The sequence below is a fragment of the Scylla paramamosain genome, chromosome 9 (genome assembly GCF_035594125.1).
Source record: "Scylla paramamosain isolate STU-SP2022 chromosome 9, ASM3559412v1, whole genome shotgun sequence".
NCBI classification, from domain to species: domain Eukaryota; kingdom Metazoa; phylum Arthropoda; class Malacostraca; order Decapoda; family Portunidae; genus Scylla; species Scylla paramamosain.
In genome coordinates this window covers 24,737,501-24,761,849 of record NC_087159.1, presented here as the reverse complement: position 1 = coordinate 24,761,849, position 24,349 = coordinate 24,737,501, and the positions used below count along the sequence as shown (strand labels likewise).

General features: G+C 40.9%; 1 long non-coding RNA gene across 1 annotated transcript in view; it reads right to left on the bottom strand.

Moving 5' to 3' along the window:
• The window catches only part of LOC135103311 (uncharacterized), a 78,018-nt gene that overhangs the window by 35,167 nt on the left and 18,502 nt on the right, over positions 1-24,349 (bottom strand). Inside the window, exon 2 of the long non-coding RNA XR_010269989.1 lies at positions 15,524-15,552. This is a non-coding gene — a long non-coding RNA (uncharacterized LOC135103311). The remainder of the gene's footprint in view (positions 1-15,523; positions 15,553-24,349) is intronic.

Genomic DNA, 24,349 nt, shown 5'->3' with positions numbered 1-24,349 from the left:
TCTACCTTGGACGATTCTGGGCTTGTTCCTCCCTCTCCTCCACCCTCTGACTACTTCATGCCACGTATTAAAATTCTTCGCAATGATGTTTTCCATGCCCTCGCTGGCCTAAACCCTCGGAAGGCTTATAGACGTGATGGGGTCCCTCATATTGTTCTCCGAAACTGTGCCTCCGTGTTTGCACCTTGCCTAGTCAAACTCTTTCAGCTCTGTCTGTCAACATCTACCTTTCCTTCTTGCTGGAAGTTTGCCTACATTCAACCTGTTCCTAAAAAGGGTGAGCGCTCTAATCCCTCAAACTACCGTCCTATTGCTTTAATTTCCTGCTTATCTAAAGTTTTTGAATCTATCCTCAACAGGAAGATTCTTAAACATCTATCACTTCACAACCTTCTATCTGATCGCCAGTATGGGTTCCGTCAAGGCCGCTCTACTGGTGATCTTCTGGCTTTCCTTACTGATTCTTGGTCATCCTCTTTTAGAGACTTTGGTGAAACTTTTGCTGTTGCCTTGGACATATCAAAAGCCTTTGATAGAGTCTGGCACAAAGCTTTGATTTCCAAACTACTCTCCTACGGTTTTATCCTTCTCTCTGTAACTTCATCTCAAGTTTCCTTTCTGACCGTTCTATTGCTGCTGTGGTAGACGGTCACTGTTCTTCTCCTAAATCTATTAACAGTGGTGTTCCTCAGGGTTCTGTCCTGTCACCCACTCTCTTCTTATTATTCTTTAATGATCTTCTAAACCAAACTTCTTGTCCTATCCACTCCTATGCTGATGATACCACCCTGCACTTTTCCACGTCTTTTCATAGACGTCCAACCCTTCAGGAGGTAAACATATCACGCAGGGAAGCAACAGAACGCCTGACTTCTGATCTTTCTAAAATTTCTGATTGGGGCAGAGCAAACTTGGTATTGTTCAATGCCTCAAAAACTCAATTCCTCCATCTATCAACTCGACACAACCTTCCAGACAACTATCCCCTCTTCTTCAATGACACTCAACTGTCCCCCTCTTCTACACTGAACATCCTCGGTCTGTCCTTTACTTATAATCTGAGCTGGAAACTTCACATCTCATCGCTAGCTAAAACAGCTTCTATGAAGTTAGGTGTTCTGAGACGTCTCCGCCAGTTTTTCTCACCCCCCCCAGCTGCTAACTCTGTACAAGGGCCTTATCCGTCCATGTATGGAGTATGCTTCACATGTCTGGGGGGGTTCCACTCATACTACTCTTCTAGACAGGTTGGAATCAAAAGCTTTTCGTCTCATCAACTCCTCTCCTCTAACTGACTGTCTTCAGCCCCTCTCTCACCGCCGCAATGTTGCATATCTAGCTGTCTTCTACCGCTATTTTCATGCCAACTGCTCTTCTGATCTTGCTAACAGCATGCCTCCCCTCCTTCCGCGGCCTCGCTGCACAAGACTTTCTTCTTTCTCTCACCCCTATTCTGTCCACCTCTCTAACGCAAGAGTTAACCAGTATTCTCAATCATTCATCCCTTTCTCTGGTAAACTCTGGAACTTCCTGCCTGCTTCTGTATTTCCACCTTCCTATGACTTGAATTCCTTCAAGAGGGAGGTTTCAAGACACTTATCCACCAATTTTTGACCACTGCTTTGACACTTTTATGGGACTGGCATTTCAGTGGGCATTTTTTTTATTAGAATTTTGTTGCCCTTGGCCAGTATCCTTCCTACATAAAAAAAAAAAAAGATGTTCAAATTAAACTGAAGTATGAGAGAGATTAAGTTTATTCGCAGCAAATTATTACACAGATTACCACTCACAAACTCTAAAAATTGCCAAGCGTTCATTAAGGTTGTAATATTACCGTAAGGTTTCCACGACAGCCTTGCGATAAACCAGTTTTCACCGAAACACGCTACATGTACATGTTTTAAGAATATATCACATTATTTATAACTTAATGAAATACACAGAAAGAAAGAAAGAAGTAAAAAATAAATATGAACAAACTGAGACTGACAGAGAAAATAAATGACGTGAAAGGAAGCAAAAGTTACATCCATCACTTTCCTTAATCAAAACCATCTCTTGCATTTTCAAAAGGCCATTTGTCAGATTATCCCTCCAGGTTCTACTGGTCGTGTAATTGAGTGAGAGTAATCTGAGTTTTACGTTTCTTTATGTCAGCCCTAACTGGACGACGTTAAAGTTAACGTTATTTATTTTTTTTCCATCCCTCCTTTCTTTAATGTTTCTGAACACGTATGAATTTCCCTCAACAATATTTAGTTTATGAATATCAATACCTTCGATTCCTATATTAGTAAAGATTTTATGAATATCAATCTTGTGTGATAGAATCTAAAAACATAAGAAAATAAGAAGAATGCCAGGAGCCAGTAGGCCTATACGTGGCAGTCTGTGTAAAAATACTTATCTACCTACTCGTATATCACCTGTTATCCCTATCCACAAATTTATCTAATCGTCTTTTAAAGTTTTCTATTCACTCTATACTAACAACCTGATTACTGAATCTGTTTCTGTCATCTATCATTATTTGAAAGCAAAAATTCTTTTTTTTTTTTTTATCTAATCCGATACTTTTAGTCTTATCTTGATTTGTAATCCTGATGTGGTTGGTGATCCCACACCACATTAAGTATTGCATTAGGTATGAAGAAACAAGGAAAGGAGATAGAAAAAGAAGAAAGGCGAAAAGAATGGAGAAGGCGACTGAAGTAGGAAGAAAACAAGCCGGTCACTCCACCAGGAAGGCAATTTACACCTGATGTCAAAAACGAAGGAACCTTGCAGATTCAATCGGATAAATAAATAAACACAGATGCAAGACACAACGACAAAAGGAAGGCCATAAACCACCTGGGTGAAGGCAGCCTGGAGCAAAAGGCGATTAACGGGAATGATGTAAGAGAAAAATGATGCAGCGAAGAAAGCGATGGAGAAGGAAAAGTCGGGCAGGAGGCGATCGAGGCACCAGAAGGAAAGAAAGTTAGCTTACAGAAAAATATGAACGCCTAATCAAGCTCCGCCTCCGAATATGTCCATATACCCTGACTGGCTTTCTTTATCAAGTACTATACCTGTGGACGGATCATATGCGTAAATAGGAAATGTGAATGGCGGAGATGTAATATGTTATGAAAATAAAGATATTTCTCCGGGAGGAAATAGGTATTCCCAAACAAATTTTATATGAGTAAAATAACACAGTGAGAATTCAGTAGCAGACGGAAAGGCAAAGATTCCAGAGGGCCTCACCAGAAAGGGGACCGAGATGGATGGAAAAAATTAAGGAAAGTGGAAATTGAAAGTGCAATGTACCCTAGAAATTATGTTATAAAGAGGAGTAGGATATTTAAATGTTTTATGTTTCGTATGGTAAAGGTTTGTAGGATGTACTATTATAAAGATGAACTTAACTGATGTGATGCTAACATCATGTGTTTGTTTCTAAATGATCACTGATTGCATTGATTCAACATTTACTCTGTTTATAAAATTGATATTGTCCATGTTCATGCGCGACGATTGTGTTAATTATTAAACATTAGTGTTGAACAGTGACTCAAACGAATTTAACATAAATGCAGGTAAAAATTTTCATGGTGACTTGTAAGAAATGTAAGTACTATTAATTCATTAAAAACTGAAAATGTTTGAGAGTTTCCATTAGTCTTTTAATACCAAATCCAGGCAACATGTCGGCCATGACACTAATCATTTTGCATACATCACATTTTATTGTATGCTTTATGACACTTACGTATATAACTCTGTCATATCCTTTCTCAATCCACGCTGATCTAACAAATGTAAATGTAAAAATGTTTAATCAGTTTCCTTTCCTGAGTAATATTTCACATCCCTTGTATCTTTTTAGTCGTTCTCCTTTTCACTAATTCTCACAGACCTGTTTCCCTCTTGTGATATAGGAACAGAACTGCACAGCATAGTCTAGACCCGTGATAGTCAACTTGGGTGTATGGTGCACTCCAGGATGCATAAATTTTTTCCAAGGGTACTTGGAAAAAATGGGGTACATGGAGGGGTGCATGACGTAGCCAGTGTTTACAGGAGTGCATAGTAGGAAAATAAGTTCTAGGAAGAAAAATTGTGTCAGCTAAAAAAAATATTTGAATCGAGATTAAAGTATTAGAAAATGATGTGTTATATTAGTGCATGACACTCAGACGCAACTCGTGCCTCACGAGTTTGAGATATGGCGTTGTGTTTCATTATACATTCAGCACCCATGCAACAATTATTTAGGACCGAGTAATTATTTTCTGTGTACAATAGAGACATAATACTTCTCTTTATATATTTTCAGTTTCAAAAATAATGAAAAACGTAAAACATTAATGTATTTTTTGTGAATAATTGTCCTAGGTGCGAGGGTACATGAACTTTTCAAAAGCTCCCGGAAGGGTGCGTGAACTTACAAAAGGTCGACAAACATTAGTCTGAACGACCAAAGTCAAATACAATTTTAATGTTAATGTGGAACTTCTTTTTTTTTTTTATGTAGAACAGCAAAAATCTTGAATTAAATAGGCTCACTTAATGCCAGTTCCCAGAGAGATGTAAGATAGAATGATAAAAAAAAAAAAAAAAAGGTTAAGTGTCTTGAAACCTCCCTCTTGAAAGAGTTCAAGTCATAGGAAGAAGGAAATACAGAACCAGGCAGAGAGTTTCATACTTTACCAGAGAAAGGGATGAGTGACTGAGAATACTAGTTAACTCTTGCATTAGAGAGGTCGATAAAACAGGAATAAGAGAGAGAAGAAAGTCTTGTGCAGCGAGGCCGCAGGAGAAGGTTAGAAGGTTGTAGTTAGGAGGATCAGATGAACGAATTTAAAAATAGCGGTAGAAGATAGCAATAGATGTAATATCGCGGCGATGAGAAAGAGGCTGAAGATAGTCAGTTACAGGAGAGGAGTTGATAAGACGAAAAGCTTTTGATTCCACTCTGTCTAAAAACAGCGGTATGAGTAGAACCCCATCCCCCTTACATATGAAGCGTACTCCATACATGGATGGATAAGACCTCTGTACAGAGTTAGCAGCTAGGCGGGGATGAGAAAAACTGGCGGAGACGACTCAGAACATCTAACTTCATAGAAGCTGTTTTAACTAGAGATGAGATGTGAAGTTTCCAGTTTAGATTATAAGTTAAGGATAGACCGAGGATGTTCAGTGCAGAGGAGGGGGACAGTTGAGTGTCATTGAAGAAGAGAGGATAGTTGTCTGGAAGGTTGTCTCGATTTGATAAATGGAGGAACTGAAGAATGAGTAAAACGTTCTTAAAAATTTATGCCCCCTGATCTTACAGGAGCCTCGTTCTCTATTGTGGAACTGTCATGTGAAATTCCTCTACCTAGAAATAGTTTATATTTGCTAATATTAATACTAAATTGTATTTGTCATCTATCTGTTCATTCGTTCCTTTTTATTTAATTTTTCACTGCAAGACGTCTATATGGGTATCTGATCTAATTCTTATCCCCTCTGCAAATTTACAAATGTTTACGCAACTAAATGCATTATCTAAATCATTAATATGTGTTAAAAACAATAGTCGTTCTAAAACTGGTCACCCCACGACTAACCTGGCCACACATGATTTACAGTCATTAAGTCACTGTTGCCTGTCACATAACTAAGACCTTATTCAGCCTAAAACTTGCCAATCGATCACATGCGCCCTAACCTTGTTCAGCAGCCTTGGTGGGTCACTTTTTTTTTTTCAAATACACTGTTCAAGTCTACTTATATTATGTCCTAATCGGGACTGTCTGCTACCCCATAAACTCTACCATGAAAACTCTACAAGTTAGTAAGGCATGACTTTCACTTCGAAAACATGCAAATTCTTCATTAACCTATCCTTATCAAAATTATTCCTACCTGAATTTGCATTCAGGCTGATTGAATGATAGTTTTATTAACGTTTTATCTCCTTCCCACATCAAGAGCACCTCTCTTGAATATAATGATTTCCTAAAGATATTAAACTTTATATACACACACACACACACACACACACACACACACACACACACACACACACACACACACACATATATATATATATATATATATATATATATATATATATATATATATATATATATATATATATATATATATATATATATATATATATATATATATATATATATATATATATATATGTATGTGTGTGTGTGTGTGTGTGTGTGTGTGTGTGTGTGTGTGTGTATAAAGTTTAATATCTTTAGGAAATCATTATATATATACTACATAACAATAGAGATGTATCGGATGGCATCCACATTTTTAATGTGGATGCCCGGATGTGGATGTAAATGCGGCTATCAAGTTTTCAGATAAATATCTCTTCTTCAGTGACACTCAACTATCCCCGCTCTTCTACACTGAACATCCTCGGTCTGTCCTTTAGTTATAATTCAAAGTGTAAACTACATCTCATCTCTGGTTAAAGCAGCTTGTATAATGGTAGGCGTTCTGAGTCGTCTCAGCCAGTTTTTCTTAGCACCCCCCCCCCCAGCTGCTAACACTGGACAGGGGCCTTATCCGTTCATGTATGGAGTACGCTTCACATATACTGGGGGTTCCACTCATACTGCTTTGTTAAACAGGGTTGAGTCAAAAGTATTTCATCTCATCGACTCCTCTCCTCTAATTGACTGTCTTCAACCTCCCTCTCTTCACCACAATGTTGCAACTCTTGCTATCTTCTACCACTATTTTCGCGCTAGCTGCTCTTCTGATCTTGCTAACTACATACAACCCTATTCCCGCCAAGGAGGAGAGACTGTCTGTCTCTCATCCTTGCTTCCTGCGACCTCAATGCACAAGACTTTCTACTTTCTCTCACCCCTATTCTGTCCACTTTTTTAATGCAAGAGGAAACCAGTATTTACAATATTTCACCCATTTCACTGGTAAACTCTGGAACTCTCTGCCTGTTTTTACCCTTTCCTAGGACTTCAGTATTTTTAAGAGGAGGGTCTCAAGACACTTCTCTAATTTGGTTAAACCTTTCGGCTTTTCTTTAGACACTGGCACCTCAGTGGGCCCTTATATATATATATATATATATATATATATATATATATATATATATATATATATATATATATATATATATATATATATATATATATATATATATATATATATATATATATATATATATATATATATATATATATATATATATATATATATATATATATATATATATATATATATATATATATATATATATATTTTTTTTTTTTTTTTTTTTTTTTTTTTTTTTTTTTTTTTTTTTTTTTTTTCGTCCTTAGGAGGAGGTAATAGGCACCTGCCAAATCGATAATTATGAAAATCAATGAGGTCTAAAGCACTGGATCAGGGGGTGCTGTAAACTTCTCATTAAACCCAGCTGTGACCTCACTGAACGTTTCCCTTTGTGTCTCACAACACAAGGGGCCAGTCACAGCCTGCCCTCTAAAGACAACTCTCTTCCTTCACACAAAACTAGAAGCACCTAATTACACACACATCCTTCACTCAAAATTCAAAATTATCATGGTGACTCCTACACCTGCCTCAGAATCCCCATCTGGGGAGGGGACCACAAAATTAATGTCCCCAGGTCGGACTGCTCTTCTGGTATCGACTCTGAGTGTCTTGACACCCCTCTCAACCTTTTCTTCATTAACTTCTGCAACATTCGAGGTGTTAGATCTAATTTTCAATCTATAGAACACCACCTCTCCTCTTCTAAACCTCATCTTCTTTTTCTCACTGAAACACAGGTGTCTGAGGCAACTGACAGTAGCCCCTTTTCTGTTCCCTCCTACTTTCTCTATCTTCATTTTCAATCCAAAGTTGCGTTTATGTGCGCAACGACTTAACCTGCTCTCGTGCCCACGCTCTTGAATCTTTAGAGTTTTCCACCATCTGGCTACGACTACAGAGTCACTATCAAACTAAATATATTTGTGCTGTATACCTCCCACCTAACTCCTCTGACTATAAGAAATTCTTTGACCACTTCCAAAGTGGAGCACATTCTGACTCTCTTCCCTTTTACTGAGATCTCCATTCTTGGAGACTTCATTGTTCACCACCAGCTTTGGCCTTCCTCTCCCTTCACTGACCATCCTGGTGAACTAACCTTCAACTTTGCTATCGTCCACGACCTAGAGCAATTGATACAACACACTACTCGTATTCCTGACCGTCTTGGAGATACGCACAACATTTTTTACCTTTTCCTGACCGCTAATCCTTCTGCTTATGCTGTTTCTCCTCTCCGTTGGGCTCCTTCCGATCACAATTTCATATTTGTATCTTGTCCTATTGCTCTAATCCTTTCTCAGGATCCACCTAAGCGGAGGTGGCTATGCTAGTTGGGGAGAATCTGAGGAGGTATTTTGCTGATTTTCCTTGGAATGACTACTGCTTCCGTGTCAGAGACCCGTCTCTGTGTGCCGAGTGCAAAACAAAGGTGATAGTGTCTGGCATGGAGGCGTACATTCCTCACTCTTTTTCTCGACCTAAACCTTCCAAACCTTGGTTTAACACAGCCTGTTCTCGTGCTATACATGATAGAAAGGTGGCCCACAATTGAGTATATCATAAAACATAACAATATAAAACGTATAAGAACACTAAGGAATGGGCAAGGCAAAGTGAGACGCATAAACGAAAGACGGGAACAAATAAGTAATCGATAAGTGAAACGAGAAAAGAAGAAAAAAAAACAATACAGATAAGTAAATAATTATACTTAAGTAAAACACAGCCTATAGATGAACACTGATGTAGAATAGCAATAAAACTAAGGGTGTTGTGATGCCAGACAACGAACCTTTTTATTGCTATTCTACATCAGTGTTCATCTATAGGCTGTGTTTTACTTCAATATAATTATTTACTTATCTGTATTTTTTTTTTCTTCTTCTTCTTTCCTCGTTTCACTTATCGGTAACTTATTTATTCCCGTGTTTCATTTTTGTGTTTCACTGCCTTGCCCATTCCTTAGTGTTCTTGTACGTTTTATTTTGTTATGTTTTATAATATACTCAATGATAATTTATTTTTTAACCTGATGATGTTTGTGTGTGTGTGTGTGTGTGTGTGTGTGTGTGTGTAGATAGAAAAACAGAGATATACATATCCATCTCATAGAACATATGGAGAGAGAGAGAGAGAGAGAGAGAGAGAGAGAGAGAGAGAGAGAGAGAGAGAGAGAGAGAGAGAGAGAGAGAGAGAGTGTATCCAATTTATGGAATACTCTTGAGATAATGGTGGTGGTGGTGGTGGTGGTGGTGGTGGTGGTAACGTGGGGCTGATGGTGTTTGCGGTGGCGTTTGGTGGTAGAGTTTGTGGTGACGGTAACTTGGAGTTAGTGGTGGTGGTAGTGGTGATAGCGGTAGTGTTTTTGTTGTTGTTGTTGTTGGTGGTGGTGGTGGTGGTGGTGGTAACTAACTTCTGATGAGATGTAATTATTTAAGGCTTACTGATGAATGGATTATCGCAGAGTAGTTCAACGTGATGTATTCTGATGTTATTCTAATGTAAGTGGGGGATCATTTCTGGTGAATCGAAGTTGACTGAACCTATATTGTAAATCAATAATGGAATGGTGAATTTTGGAATAATATAAACTTTGAATAACAATACATCATTTATCAAATTACACCCTTACGTAAGAGTGCAAAACATGGGAATGCAGATCCACACGTACAAAGAGAAATCATTACAGAGATTAAACCTCGAGAATAAAAAGCTCACAAACAAAAAAAACATGTAGATTAGCGTTTCTCGCGGCAGCGAGGGTTATGTACTGTACTGGGCAAGCCACGGGAAGGGAGTTCCTTAGTCCTTTTACCTCGTAGACCCGCCAGAAGCAGCGCTGGGGGTGAGGGAGGGATGACTGTCTGCCTCATTAACACATTGAGACATGACAATGCCCTCCGCATGACCGCAACACCGCTGGCAGGATGATGCATGGAAATGGTGGTTGAAGAGAAGAAGGACATTTGTGATAGGAGGTGGTGGTGGTGGTGGTGGTGGTGGTGGTGGTGGTGGTGGTGGTGGTGGTGGTGGTGGTGGTGCTGGCGGTGTTGGTGGTGGTGGTGGCGAGGCTCATAATAATGACAATAATCATTTTGAGCTATATAATCAATAAAACATTTTCTACTTAATATGTTTTGGAAGGAAATTATATTTCCTGAACGGACATGGGGGATCCTTTGTCGGTGTTTTATGATAATACGAATCACCTCCGCCAGTTGAAGGTGTAATCCCATGCCTCACCAACTGCTGACGAACAAATGTAGGTTAACGCACGAGAAATTGTGGATTGTTGGTAATTATGATTTAAGAAGTCCGTCATATAGTAAACCACCTTTTCTTATCAGGGTCGCGTGGGACAGACGTCTCCTCACCACCTGAAGAAGAAGGTCCCTGAAGGGCGGCCTGGTTATGTCTGCTCCGCCAGGTGGTGGTGATGGCTGCGCCAGGCCGTGATCAATATTCACAGGCTCAAACTTCCCAACACATTCAAGTAAGTCTTTCAGGACACGGCATAAACTTTTGAACTTAATTTTGTACTTTCCACTAGAAGTAATTCGTTAGTTTGTCAAGATTGTTCAAAGGGAAGAAATTATCTTCCCTTTGAGGGACATCTCTGTGCGATGCGAAGATTGTCGCTGTGGTAGAATTTGCAGAAGCAAGTCTTGGTGTTATGAGTGTGTACTCTCCCACTGGCGGCCATGCCTCCTAGAGTGCTTACGTCACTCGCACCACGATGGTGAAACTTGTGAGGATGAGGCAAGACTTTATACAACAGTGAAAATACCGAATTCGTGCTCTCTCTCTCTCTCTCTCTCTCTCTCTCTCTCTCTCTCTCTCTCTCTCTCTCTCTCTCTCTCTCTCTCTCTCTATGAGAGAGAGAGAGAGAGAGAGAGAGAGAGAGAGAGAGAGAGAGAGAGAGAGAGAGAGAGAGAGAGAGAGAGAGAGAGAGAGAGAGAAACATTGCTCGCCTAAGCTCAATAGAGAAGAGACACAGACGACATAAAGCAATACGGTTATCCGACAGAGCAGAGCAAATAGACGCTTCGAGAGGATTCCTACAATCGTGACTCTCCTGCAAACATCCAAAAGCAGCATGATTGACTTTCTCCGTGTGAAATTGGATCTAAACACGATATATGAGCGGAGAGATGAAACTCTTGCAGGTGCGTCGCGTGGTCAGACCAGCCGCTCACCGCATGCCAGGTCACGTTGCCTCCCTGTGTGACTCTCACTGCTGCGCTGCGAACCCACCGCCAAATGTGCACCGCGCCCCTTCCTTCAGACTCCAAAACCTCAGGAAGACACGAAGTAGTCGCACGGGACGTCACCAAAATGTAAGACGAAATACTATATAGACTCGGTGACCTCAAGAAGACGTGCACCAGACGCAGTGGTATATACGTCACCGAAACAAGAGAAAGAGATCCATTACATAGAGTTCTTTACCCAATACATATCCGCTTTACTTTTTCATGTTTAGGATGAGATACGGGAGGCATGCAGCTAACATGTTCACGTGTCGTCGCTGAAACACGAATACGAATGAAACAATTCCATGCCTTAACCATTATAGCACTTTTTTTTTCATTTAGAATGCAGTTCATAGAATAACATTATTCTTGAGACGCAACAGAACCCGAAATGATTGTGCGTGTGTAGCGGCAAGACAGGCGAAGCCGAGCACCAGTCTGGGTCTTGGCAGTCACTTGCTACTCGATTGGCAGCAAGTCGCAGCCACGTGCTGAGACACACTGAGTCACTGAGCGCCCACCAAGGCCCAGCGGATGTTGATCATCTTTGAGTGTTCTGCCACTATTATATTAAATGAAATTAAATACATATCTACAGCAGTTTAACTGTTAGTAGAAATTACTGACAGCATCCACACAAAAATCAGCAGTCTAACCAGTTACAATATTTATTTATTTATGTATTTATTTTGTGTAGGAGGGACACCGGCCAAGGACAACTACATTATAATAAAAAAGGTCCACTGAGGTGCCGGTTCCCGAACAGACTCAAAACCGGTGGTCAAAAATTAAAGGATAAGTGTCTTGAAACCCTCCTCTTGAAAGAGTTCAAGTCATAGGAAGGAGGAAATATAGAAACAGGAAGAAATTTCCAGAGTTTACTGGAGAAAGGGATGAAGAGTGAGAATAATGGTTAACTCTTGCATTAGAGGGATGAACACAATAGGGGTGAGAGAAAGAAGAAAGTTTTGTGCAGCGAGGCCGGGGGAGGAGGGGAGGCATGCAGTTAGCAAGATCAAAAGAGCAGTTGGCATGAAAATAGCGGTAGAAAATAGCAAGAGATGCAACATTACGACGATGAGAGAGAGAGACTGAAGACAGTCAGTTGGAGGAGAGGAGTTGGTAAGACGAAAAGCTTTTGATTCAACCCTATCTAAAAGAACAAGATGAGTGAATCCTCCCTCCCTCCCCATACATGTGAAGCATACTCCATGCATGGACGGATAAGGTCTTTGTAGAGTTAACACCTGATGGGGCGGTGGGGAAGAAAAATTGGTGGAAACGACTCAGAACACCTAACTTATTACGTAGAAGCTATTTTAACCAGAGATGTTTAGATTATAAGTAGTTTAGATTATAAGTAAAGGGCAGACCAAGAATGTTCGGTGTAGAGGAAAGGAGGACAGCTGAGTGTCATTGAAGAAGAGGGGGTAGTTATCTAGAAGACTGTGTCGAGTTAATAGATGGAGGAATAGTTTTTGAGGCATTGAACAATATTAAATGTACTCTGTGCTCAGAAATTTTAGTGGGATCAAAAGTCAAGCGTTCTGTGGCTTCCCTGCGTGAACTGTTTATTTCCTGAAGGGTTGGACGTCTACGAAAAGACGTGGAAAAGTGCAGGGTGGTATTATCAGCGTAAGCGTGGATAGGACAAGACGTTTGATTTAAAAGATCATTGGTGAATAAAAGGAATATTCTTGCCAAAAAAAATAAATAAATAAAAATAAAACAAGTAATTTTTAGGAGTGTTAAAAGTATAAACCCAGAAGTAATGATAAAATTATTTGGAGCTGGCCAGGTTTCAGAGAGGGTACATGAATGGAATAGACTTAGCAATCATGGCATGGAGGCGTACATTCCTCACTCTTTTTCTCGTCCTAAACCTTCTAAACCTTGGTTTAACACAGCTTGTTCTCGTGCTATACATGATAGAGAGGTGGCCCACAAAAGGTACTTAAGCCTTCCATCACCAGAATCTCATGCACTTTATATTTCTGCCCGGAACCATGCCAAGTCTGTTCTCCAACTAGCCAAAAACTCCTTCATTAACAGAAAATGTTAAAACCTTTCAAGATCTAACTCCCCTCGTGATTTCTGGCATCTAGCCAAAAATATCTCCAATAACTTTGCTTCTTCTTCTTTCCCTCCTCTACTTCAACCAGATGGCACCACTGCTATCACATCTATTTCTAAAGCTGAACTCTTTGCTCAAACCTTTGCTAAAAACTCTACCTTGGACGATTCTGGGCTTGTTCCTCCCTCTACTCCACCCTCTGACTACTTCATGCCACGTATTAAAATTCTTCGTAATGATGTTTTCCATGCCCTCGCTGGTCTAAACCCTCGGAAGGCTTATGGACCTGATGGGGTCCCTCCTATTGTTCTCCGAAACTGTGCCTCCGTGCTTGCACCTTGCCTAGTCAAACTCTTTCAGCTCTGTCTGTCAACATCTACCTTTCCTTCTTGCTGGAAGTTTGCCTACATTCAACCTGTTCCTAAAAAGGGTGACCGCTCTAATCCCTCAAACTACCGTCCTATTGCTTTAATTTCCTGCTTATCTAAAGTTTTTGAATCTATCCTCAACAGGAAGATTCTTAAACATCTATCACTTCACAACCTTCTATCTGATCGCCAGTATGGGTTCCGTCAAGGCCGCTCTACTGGTGATCTTCTGGCTTTCCTTACTGAGTCTTGGTCATCCTCTTTTAGAGACTTTGGTGAAACTTTTACTGTTGCCTTGGACATATCAAAAGCCTTTGATAGAGTCTGGCACAAAGCTTTGATTTCAAAACTACCCTCCTATGGTTTCTATCCTTCTCTCTGTAACTTCATCTCAAGTTTCCTTTCTGACCGTTCTATTGCTGCTGTGGTAGACGGTCACTGTTCTTCTCCTAAATCTATTAACAGTGGTGTTCCTCAGGGTTCTGTCCTGTCACCCACTCTCTTCTTATTATTCATTAATGATCTTCTAAACCAAACTTCTTGTCCTATCCACTCCTATGCTGATGATACCACCCTGCACTTTTCCATGTCTTTTCATAGACGTCCAACCCTTCAGGAGGTAAACATATCACGCAGGGAAGCCACAGAACGCCTGACTTCTGATCTTTCTAAAATTTCTGATTGGGGCAGAGCAAACTTGGTATTGTTCAATGCCTCAAAAACTCAATTCCTCCATCTATCAACTCGACACAATCTTCCAGACAACTATCCCCTCTTCTTCAATGACACTCAACTGTCCCCCTCTTCTACACTGAACATCCTCGGTCTGTCCTTTACTTATAATCTGAACTGGAAACTTCACATCTCATCTCTAGCTAAAACAGCTTCTATGAAGTTAGGTGTTCTGAGACGTCTCCGCCAGTTTTTCTCACCCCCCAGCTGCTAACTCTGTACAAGGGCCTTATCCGTCCATGTATGGAGTATGCTTCACATGTCTGGGGGGGTTCCACTCATACTGCTCTTCTAGACAGGGTGGAATCAAAAGCTTTTCGTCTCATCAACTCCTCTCCTCTAACTGACTGTCTTCAGCCCCTCTCTCACCGCCGCAATGTTGCATATCTAGCTGTCTTCTACCGCTATTTTCATGCCAACTGCTCTTCTGATCTTGCTAACTGCATGCCTCCCCTCCTTCCGCGGCCTCGCTGCACAAGACTTTCTTCTTTCTCTCACCCCTATTCTGTCCACCTCTCTAACGCAAGAGTTAACCAGTATTCTTAATCATTCATCCCTTTCTCTGGTAAACTCTGGAACTCCCTGCCTTCTTCTGTATTTCCACCTTCCTATGACTTGAATTCCTTCAAGAGGGAGGTTTCAAGACACTTATCCACCAATTTTTGACCACTGCTTTGACCCTTTTATGGGACTGGCATTTCAGTGGGCATTTTTTTTTTATTAGATTTTTGTTGCCCTTTGCCAGTATCCTTCCTACATAAGAAAAAAAAAATCAGGTTGTTAGTCCTGAGTCATTAGAGGGCTTTAAAAGAATACTAAATAAATTATGGGTGAAGATGACAGGTGGAAATAGGTAGGTATTTTTCATATAGGGACTGCTGTGTGTAGGTCTGCTGGCTTCTTGCAGCTTCCCTTATTTTCTTATGTTCTGTGTTCTTAAAATCGGTAATGAATATCTGAATGATGAAGCAAAAAGTGTCATACCGCCATCAGCACTTAGAGGAATAATGCCATGCAACACTCACCAATGGGAAGATCCATCGCCGCCAAGCAACTGAAAAAAAAAAAGAGAAAACAACACATAAGCAGAAGTCACGGACATGTGTTTTCCTGTTGGCATTAATTAAGCAACAGCTGCAGTAAAGAATTGCTGCCCTCGTCACATGCCTGTACTCTACGGAAAACTCATAAGGAAAGGAATATCTCATTTGAAGTTGTCTGTTCATACATTCGAATTTCTTTGTTCTCTCCGTGGTAACACTCTTGGGAGATCCTCGTAGCGTCTCAATGTGTATAATTTATTTGAATACAATAATGATCTTGTTCCTTTATTTTATTTCATAATGCCCACTTATTTTTATTATTTTTTTCCACTCCATCATCCTATCTTCATTTCCTTCATAGAATTTTGATTTCATACGATGCTGCAAGTCTAAAAACCTACGTTGTTAATTCAAAACACAAAGAAGGGTTCTCGCAATCACCTCTTTACACGGATGCATTAATGTCCTCTGAATATATTGCCAGATAATGGAAATATTCTAGACAAGATTTCATCATCTTGCCTCGAGAAAAAGAGTCCACGAGGGTCGTGCCAGCCCTTCATTCCGGGTCCCTGAACACGCTGATATCCCAGCCTGGATCAAAGTCACGTGTGGTGGAAGAGACTAAAACACCAGACACCAGCAGAGCAGGTTGGTGGCGGCCAGACCTTGCTGCTACTCACCTAATACAGCTCAAATATATTACAGGATAGTGTTCACACTAATACTACAGTTGATGCTGTTGCTACTGCTACTTCTACTACTACTGCTACTACTACTACTCTACTACTACTCTACTACTACTCTACAACTACTACTACTAGTACTACTACTACTACCATTTCTATTACTATTACCATCTCTTCTACTAAAACCATGGTCACAACTACGATTGTCGTTACTAGTACTACTACCACTACTACTGTTGCTACTACCACCACTACTACTATTGCTACTACTGTTGCTACTACTACTACTACTACTACTACTACTACTACTACTACTACTACTACTACCACTGTCATACCATACTCTGAACATAGAAGATAAGCTGTAGAAACGGTAATAGGTAGAAGGGAGAAGGAAACTGAGGCTTAAACATGATGGTTCACAGACTAACAAGCTTGCCAGCATGAACGCTGGCAAGCTTGTTAAACAAGTCGTAAACCTTCCTCTAACTCCAAACACTCCAAAGCACTCGTCAGCTTGTTAAGCAACTCATTCCCATTGGTCACAGATAACATCAACCACGTGGAGTGAAATTCAAATCCATTGCTATTTGATCATTCTGGTGATTTCAGAGAGAGAGAGAGAGAGAGAGAGAGAGAGAGAGAGATAATTCTGGTGATTTCAGAGAGAGAGAGAGAGAGAGAGAGAGAGAGAGAGAGAGAGAGCGCAGTACTAGCTAGTGTTGTGCTTGTAATCCTGTGAAGAACTTTATAGTTTTGTAATAATAGAAAAAAAAATAGACTACCTTATTAACCAGTTAGTCACACTCCACCAATTGTAGACTCAACAAGCGAACGCTACGCAGTCTTCAAGTACAGCAGTAAGCAGAGGAGAATAAAACACTAACACAGATATACTCACAGTGCCGAACTTACAACAGCAACTTACAGTGGCTCTCCAGCACTACTACTACTACTACTACTACCGCTTGTATACCACCACCACCACCACCACCACTACTACTACTACTACTACTACTACTGCTACAACAACAACAACAACTACTACTGCTACTACTACTACAAAAACAACAACTACTACTATTACTACTGTTGCTGCTGTTGCTACTACTTCTACTACTACTAATATTAATACTACAGCTAGTACTGATAATAAAAGGATTCGAACCCGAGATTTCTCAGTTGTGAACCGAGGGATAATCTTGACACCATCGGACTGCAAACAGTGATCACAACAAAACAATAGTCATATTAATGGCAACAACAACAATAACAAAATTGATAATTGTGTTTTTATACCAAGCGAAAAAAAAAAAATGAAGCATCACCATCACCAGCGACAGCAACAACAGCAACAGCAACAGCAACAACAGCAACACCACCACCACCACCACCACCACCCAGGCCCCCATGATCAGCACGCTAACACGCACCTGTTGACACTTCACCGCCAAGTGCTCCAGTGCAAGAGTCGCCGCGGAGAGCAAGACACACCCCACGCCTGCCTCAGCTACGGCCCGGCACTACACAACCAGTTTATACTCCCACCCACAACACTGGGGAAACCAGCTCCAACCCACCACGCTCCTGCTCACTGCCATCACCCCTCCTCCCCCACCATCACCTTCTCCATTTTACTCTTCTTGTCTCTGTGGGCACGCTTTTTTACATTACGCAGGAGTGTTAATTTTTAAAATGACCTAATTATTACCATTACTGTAGTGTATGTGAATGGTTTTGCGGGGTGCATGAATGGTGTGTGTGTGTGTGTGTGTGTGTGTGTCTCGGTAATCAACGAGGATAATATAAGGAAGTCATTCTCAGTTTACGATTACTCCTTCACATTTTAACCAACATTCCTCTTAGAGTACACGCAAGTTTGCATTCCTCACTTCTCTTTTCACCGCTGCATGTTCCAGATGTTTCCAAGTGTTACGATTGCTAGATTACAATTACTACAAGTCGTTCTCTTTCTACAATGAAGTTAATGTCAGTAAGACTCATTGCTTATAATTACAAAAATTTGGAGCCACGTGCTTTACCAGGTGTGCTCGCTGCTCCACTTGAGTGATGCGCATGACAATTCTAAATGTCATTGAATAATAGCTACACATTAATGGGATTTTTTTTTCCTTTTTTTTTTTTTTTTTTTGTTTCCTTTGGCCAGTGACCCTCTTACGTAAAAAAATATATAAATAAATAAATAAGACTTCGTTACGATATGAAACAATTTATAGAACCTAAGACAATGAAACCTTTATAAGCATCGTCAAGAAAAAAAAAACTAGGGACACAAAAACGCAATTAAAAGAAAATACTAGTAATTTCTAGCCGGTATAAAGCTTAAAGGTGACCGTGGAACAAGAAGAAATCTCTCGAGTGCCAGTAATTAGGGGAAAACATACCAAATAACAGGAAAAGAGTTTATCTCAAAACACAGAGAAATCTTTACCACCTTTCATGACTGGCTTTAATGAGTGAAGATTAAAGAAGAGGAAAACAGAGACGGATTCAAAGAGGGCAAGCAGCAGGAGAAGGTCAAGACGCAAATAAGCAAGATAAGTGACACCGATAATCTTAATAATCAGTTAAAACTATTCATATCTTCACCTTTTCCATCCAGATGGGGAATGCTGACCAGCCTAAATTGAGCTATGAGGTATACCGAACTGTCCCTATTAGTTATCCGATTAATGAGACAAAGAAGTGCCATCAGGCACTTCCGTAAAATAAAACGTAGATATCAGAGCAAGGAAAATTGCGCGGTGATGCTTTCAGTAAAGAATTTCAAAGCCATGAGCAGTTATGCCAGAACTGTTCAGGCACAGACGGGACTTGATACGGGTTGGATGAGCGTCACTCTGTTACGACAACGAACCATTAGCTTTCGTGAGATACATTCGAATATAACCTTACAAGTCGTGTTTTTTTTTTTTATTACTACTATATATACAGGGCGTCCCAGGAGGAAAGTCACATATTTGCAGATATGAAATATCGTCATTCTTAGTCGGAAATATTCTATGTTCAGATGCTTTTAACGTCATGGTTAGAAGTTACAGGACATTTTAATGTGGACGCGCTAAGAACTGACGACAGGGACAGAAGGAGAGGGCAGCAATGGTGGGCGTTGGCAGCATGAGGATGTTACTGTATTACACATCAAGGTTTTCATAAATAAGGTATTATTTGATTTAAGAACGCAGTGTATCGTTGTAGCAAGTAATAGATAAAACATAACGAAAGCCATATGACGACAGCAACCAGCTGGACGTTGCAGGACAGCTGGTGTGCAGCCACCTGCCACTGATGCGCGTTCATATTCAAATGACCTGTAACTTCTAAACCACGGCGTTAACACCATTTGACCATGGAAGATTTCCAACACACTATAGAATGACTTGATCTTTCATAGCCAAGACACCACGCGCGGGAGGCAGTGGACGCATGTTTTGGTCCAAATGTTGGGGAAGAAGATTCCTTCAATCGCTTTTTATTCGTTTCCGTGCCTCCCGTAGCTCCGTCATGCCCTCAAGATTAGTGTTTCACCCCCTCAGGACAGTTTCTTTGAGTCTGTTTGATCTATATATTATTTGGTTTTGGGCAGGACAGATGTCCCTCCAAAGCTCCTCTATCGAATTTTTGTTTTGTTTTGTTTTGTTTTGTTTATTTCATTATCTAGTAACTTTTTTACATCTTCCATTCTGTTAATTTTTTGCCTCTCTGCTTTTGACATAGCTTTCCACCTGCTGCATGGCTTCTAATCTTCATGTGGTGGTGGCATCTTGCCCAAAATTCTCGTTTCTTGTCCTCGTTTCTCTCTGAAAACTTCTGTAGGGTTTCACTTTTTATCTTCGAGATAAATTTAGAATGCATGTGTGTGTGTGTGTGTGTGTGTGTGTGTGTGTGTGTGTGTGTGTGTGTGTGTGTGTGTGTGTGTGTGTGTGTGTGTGTGCGTGCGTGCGTGCGTGTGTGCGTGTGTGTGTGTATTTTTTTTTTTTTTTTTTTATGTAGGAAGGATACTGGCCAAGGGCAACAAAAATCTAATAAAAAAAAATGCCCACTGAAATGCCAGTCCCTAAAAGGGTCAAAGCAGTGGTCAAAAATTGGTGGATAAGTGTCTTGAAACCTCCCTCTTGAAGGAATTCAAGTCATAGGAAGGTGGAAATACAGAAGCAGGCAAGGAATTCCAGAGTTTACCAGAGAAAGGGATGAATGATTGAGAATACTGGTTAACTCTTGCGTTAGAGAGGTGGACAGAATAGGAGTGAGAGAAAGATGAAAGTCTTGTGCAGCGAGGCCGCGGAAGGAGGGGAGGCATGCAGTTAGCAAGATCAGAAGAGCAGTTAGCATGAAAATAGCGGTAGAAGACAGCTAGAGATGCAACATTGCGGCGGTGAGAGAGAGGCTGAAGACAGTCAGTTAGAGGAGAGGAGTTGATGAGACGAAAAGCTTTTGATTCCACCCTGTCTAGAACAGCAGTATGAGTGGAACCCCCCCAGACATGTGAAGCATACTCCATACATGGACGGATAAGGCCCTTGTACAGAGTTAGCAGCTGGGGGGGTGAGAAAAACTGGCGGAGACGTCTCAGAACACCTAACTTCATAGAAGCTGTTTTAGCTAGAGATGAGATGTGAAGTTTCCAGTTCAGATTATAAGTAAAGGACAGACCAAGGATGTTCAGTGTAGAAGAGGGGGATAGTTGAGTGTCATTGAAGAAGAGGGGATAGTTGTCTGGAAGATTGTGTCGAGTTGATAGATGGAGGAATTGAGTTTTTGAGGCATTGAACAATACCAAGTTTGCTCTGCCCCAATCAGAAATTTTAGAAAGATCAGAAGTCAGGCGTTCTGTGGCTTCCCTGCGTGATATGTTTACCTCCTGAAGGGTTGGACGTCTATGAAAAGACGTGGAAAAGTGCAGGGTGGTATCATCAGCATAGGAGTGGATAGGACAAGAAGTTTGGTTTAGAAGATCATTAATGAATAATAAGAAGAGAGTGGGTGACAGGACAGAACCCTGAGGAACACCACTGTTAATAGATTTAGGAGAAGAACAGTGACCGTCTACCACAGCAGCAATAGAACGGTCAGAAAGGAAACTTGAGATGAAGTTACAGAGAGAAGGATAGAAACCGTAGGAGGGTAGTTTGGAAATCAAAGCTTTGTGCCAGACTCTATCAAAGGCTTTTGATATCTCCAAGGCAACAGCAAAAGTTTCACCAAAGTCTCTAAAAGAGGATGACCAAGACTCAGTAAGGAAAGCCAGAAGATCACCAGTAGAGCGGCCTTGACGGAACCCATACTGGCGATCAGATAGAAGGTTGTGAAGTGATAGATGTTTAAGAATCTTCCTGTTGAGGATAGATTCAAAAACTTTAGATAAGCAGGAAATTAAAGCAATAGGACGGTAGTTTGAGGGATTAGAGCGGTCACCCTTTTTAGGAACAGGTTGAATGTAGGCAAACTTCCAGCAAGAAGGAAAGGTAGATGTTGACAGACAGAGCTGAAAGAGTTTGACTAGGCGAGGTGCAAGCACGGAGGCACAGTTTCGGAGAACAATAGGAGGGACCCCATCAGGTCCATAAGCCTTCTGAGGGTTTAGGCCAGCGAGGGCATGGAAAACATCATTACGAAGAATTTTAATACGAGGCATGAAGTAGTCAGAGGGTGGAGGAGAGGGAGGAACAAGCCCAGAATCGTCCAAGGTAGAGTTTTTAGCAAAGGTTTGAGCAAAGAGTTCAGCTTTAGAAATAGATGTGATAGCAGTGGTGCCATCTGGTTGAAGTAGAGGAGGGAAAGAAGAAGAAGCAAAGTTATTGGAGATATTTTTGGCTAGATGCCAGAAATCACGAGGGGAGTTAGATCTTGAAAGGTTTTGACATTTTCTGTTAATGAAGGAGTTTTTGGCTAGTTGGAGAACAGACTTGGCATGGTTCCGGGCAGAAATATAAAGTGCATGAGATTCTGGTGAAGGAAGGCTTAAGTACCTTTTGTGGGCCACCTCTCTATCATGTATAGCACGAGAACAAGCTGTGTTAAACCAAGGTTTAGAAGGTTTAGGACGAGAAAAAGAGTGAGGAATGTACGCCTCCATGCCAGACACTATCACCTCTGTTATGCGCTCAGCACACAAAGACGGGTCTCTGACACGGAAGCAGTAGTCATTCCAAGGAAAATCAGAAAAATACCGCCTCAGGTCCCCCCAACTAGCAGAGGCAAAACGCCAGAGGCACCTTCGCTTAGGGGGATCCTGAGGAGGGATTGGAGTGATAGGACAAGATAAAGATATGAGATTGTGATCGGAGGAGCCCAACGGAGAAGAAAGGGTGACAGCATAAGCAGAAGGATTAGAGGTCAGGAAAAGGTCAAGAATGTTGGGCGTATCTCCAAGACGGTCAGGAATACGAGTAGGGTGTTGCACCAATTGCTCTAGGTCATGGAGGATAGCAAAGTTGTAGGCTAGTTCACCAGGATGGTCAGTGAAGGGAGAGGAAAGCCAAAGCTGGTGGTGAACATTGAAGTCTCCAAGAATGGAGATCTCTGCAAAAGGGAAGAGGGTCAGAATGTGCTCCACTTTGGAAGTTAAGTAGTCAAAGAATTTCTTATAGTCAGAGGAGTTAGGAGAGAGGTATACAGCACAGATAAATTTAGTATGAGAATGACTCTGTAGTCGTAGCCAGATGGTGGAAAACTCGGAAGATTCAAGAGCGTGGGCACGAAAGCAGGTTAAGTCATTGCGCACATAAACGCAGCATCCAGCTTTGGATCGAAAATGAGGATAGAGAAAGTAGGAGGGAACAGAAAAGGGGCTACTGTCAGTTGCCTCAGACACCTGAGTTTCAGTGAGGAAAAGAAGATGAGGTTTAGAAGAGGAGAGGTGGTGTTCTACAGATTGAAAATTAGATCTTAGACCGCGAATGTTGCAGAAGTTAATGAAGAAAAAGTTGAGGGGGGTGTCAAGACACTTAGGGTCGTCGACGGAAAGGCAGTCCGACCTGGGGACATTTATGGTCCCCTCCCCAGATGGGGACTCCGAGGCTGGTGTAGGAGTCGCCATGATTTTAAAATTTTTGGAGTGAAGGGTGTGTGTGTTATTATATATATATATATATATATATATATATATATATATATATATATATATATATATATATATATATATATATATATATATATATATATATATATATATATATATTGTGATTAGTTTGTCTTTGCCAAGCCACAAACCCTCCATTCGTGTATTTATGTAACTACCCTGAGATTATCTTTTCTATCGATCTTGCATTTTTACAGTACAATCTCCAACAACGGTATCCTTGGCTTGTGTGGAGGGCTTCATCCTACACCTTGGATTCACGAGAAGGGCACTACCTTCCCGTTCCAGAAGACAACACTTGAACTTAAAAGTGTGCTTTACCTGGAAATCTACTATTTTAGAAAAATATTAATCTACTTTTCTCTAGAGAAATCTTGCTCCAAGAGCGCACACCTTCATATGGGTGATTCCGTTTATCACTGTAATGGCTTTAGTTCTTGTGATGATCAGCTATCAAATGCCTTACGTAAGGGACAAACGCTTCATCCTGTGCAGCTGCTGCCTTCCTTATCCAGGTTTCTTATCTATTTACAAATTGTTCTAGTTTGCCTTATCACCTCCCTGAATTCTTCTTAATTCAGGGCAGTGCGGAAGAAAACTCTTTTCAACTCAAGAAATTCTCGAGGTCGCTCATGACAGTTGAGTGACGGGATAATGAAGCCCGACAAATCTCCATAAAGACATTAGTGTTCATCTTGACTGGAGTGGCTGTGTCTGGCGCTTTATGTGTTTGGTGAGGGGTTCGACTCCGGCCCGTGCATGTAATCAGCGTTTCATTCCAGGCTATCTCACCAGCGCCTCATGATGAGAGACACTACAGTTACACATGCTCTCGGGCAAGTTTCCGAGTATTATCTCATTACTAAGGAATAAAACACTTCACATACGAACAGTACGCTTTGAACAGTGTGCCGCAGACTGTCAGTGAGACACCCCTCGTGGATGTCCTGTCACCAAAAGATCCCAGTTTTCTAGGATGGGCGTCTTTCGGAAAACAGGACAGCCAGACTATACAAG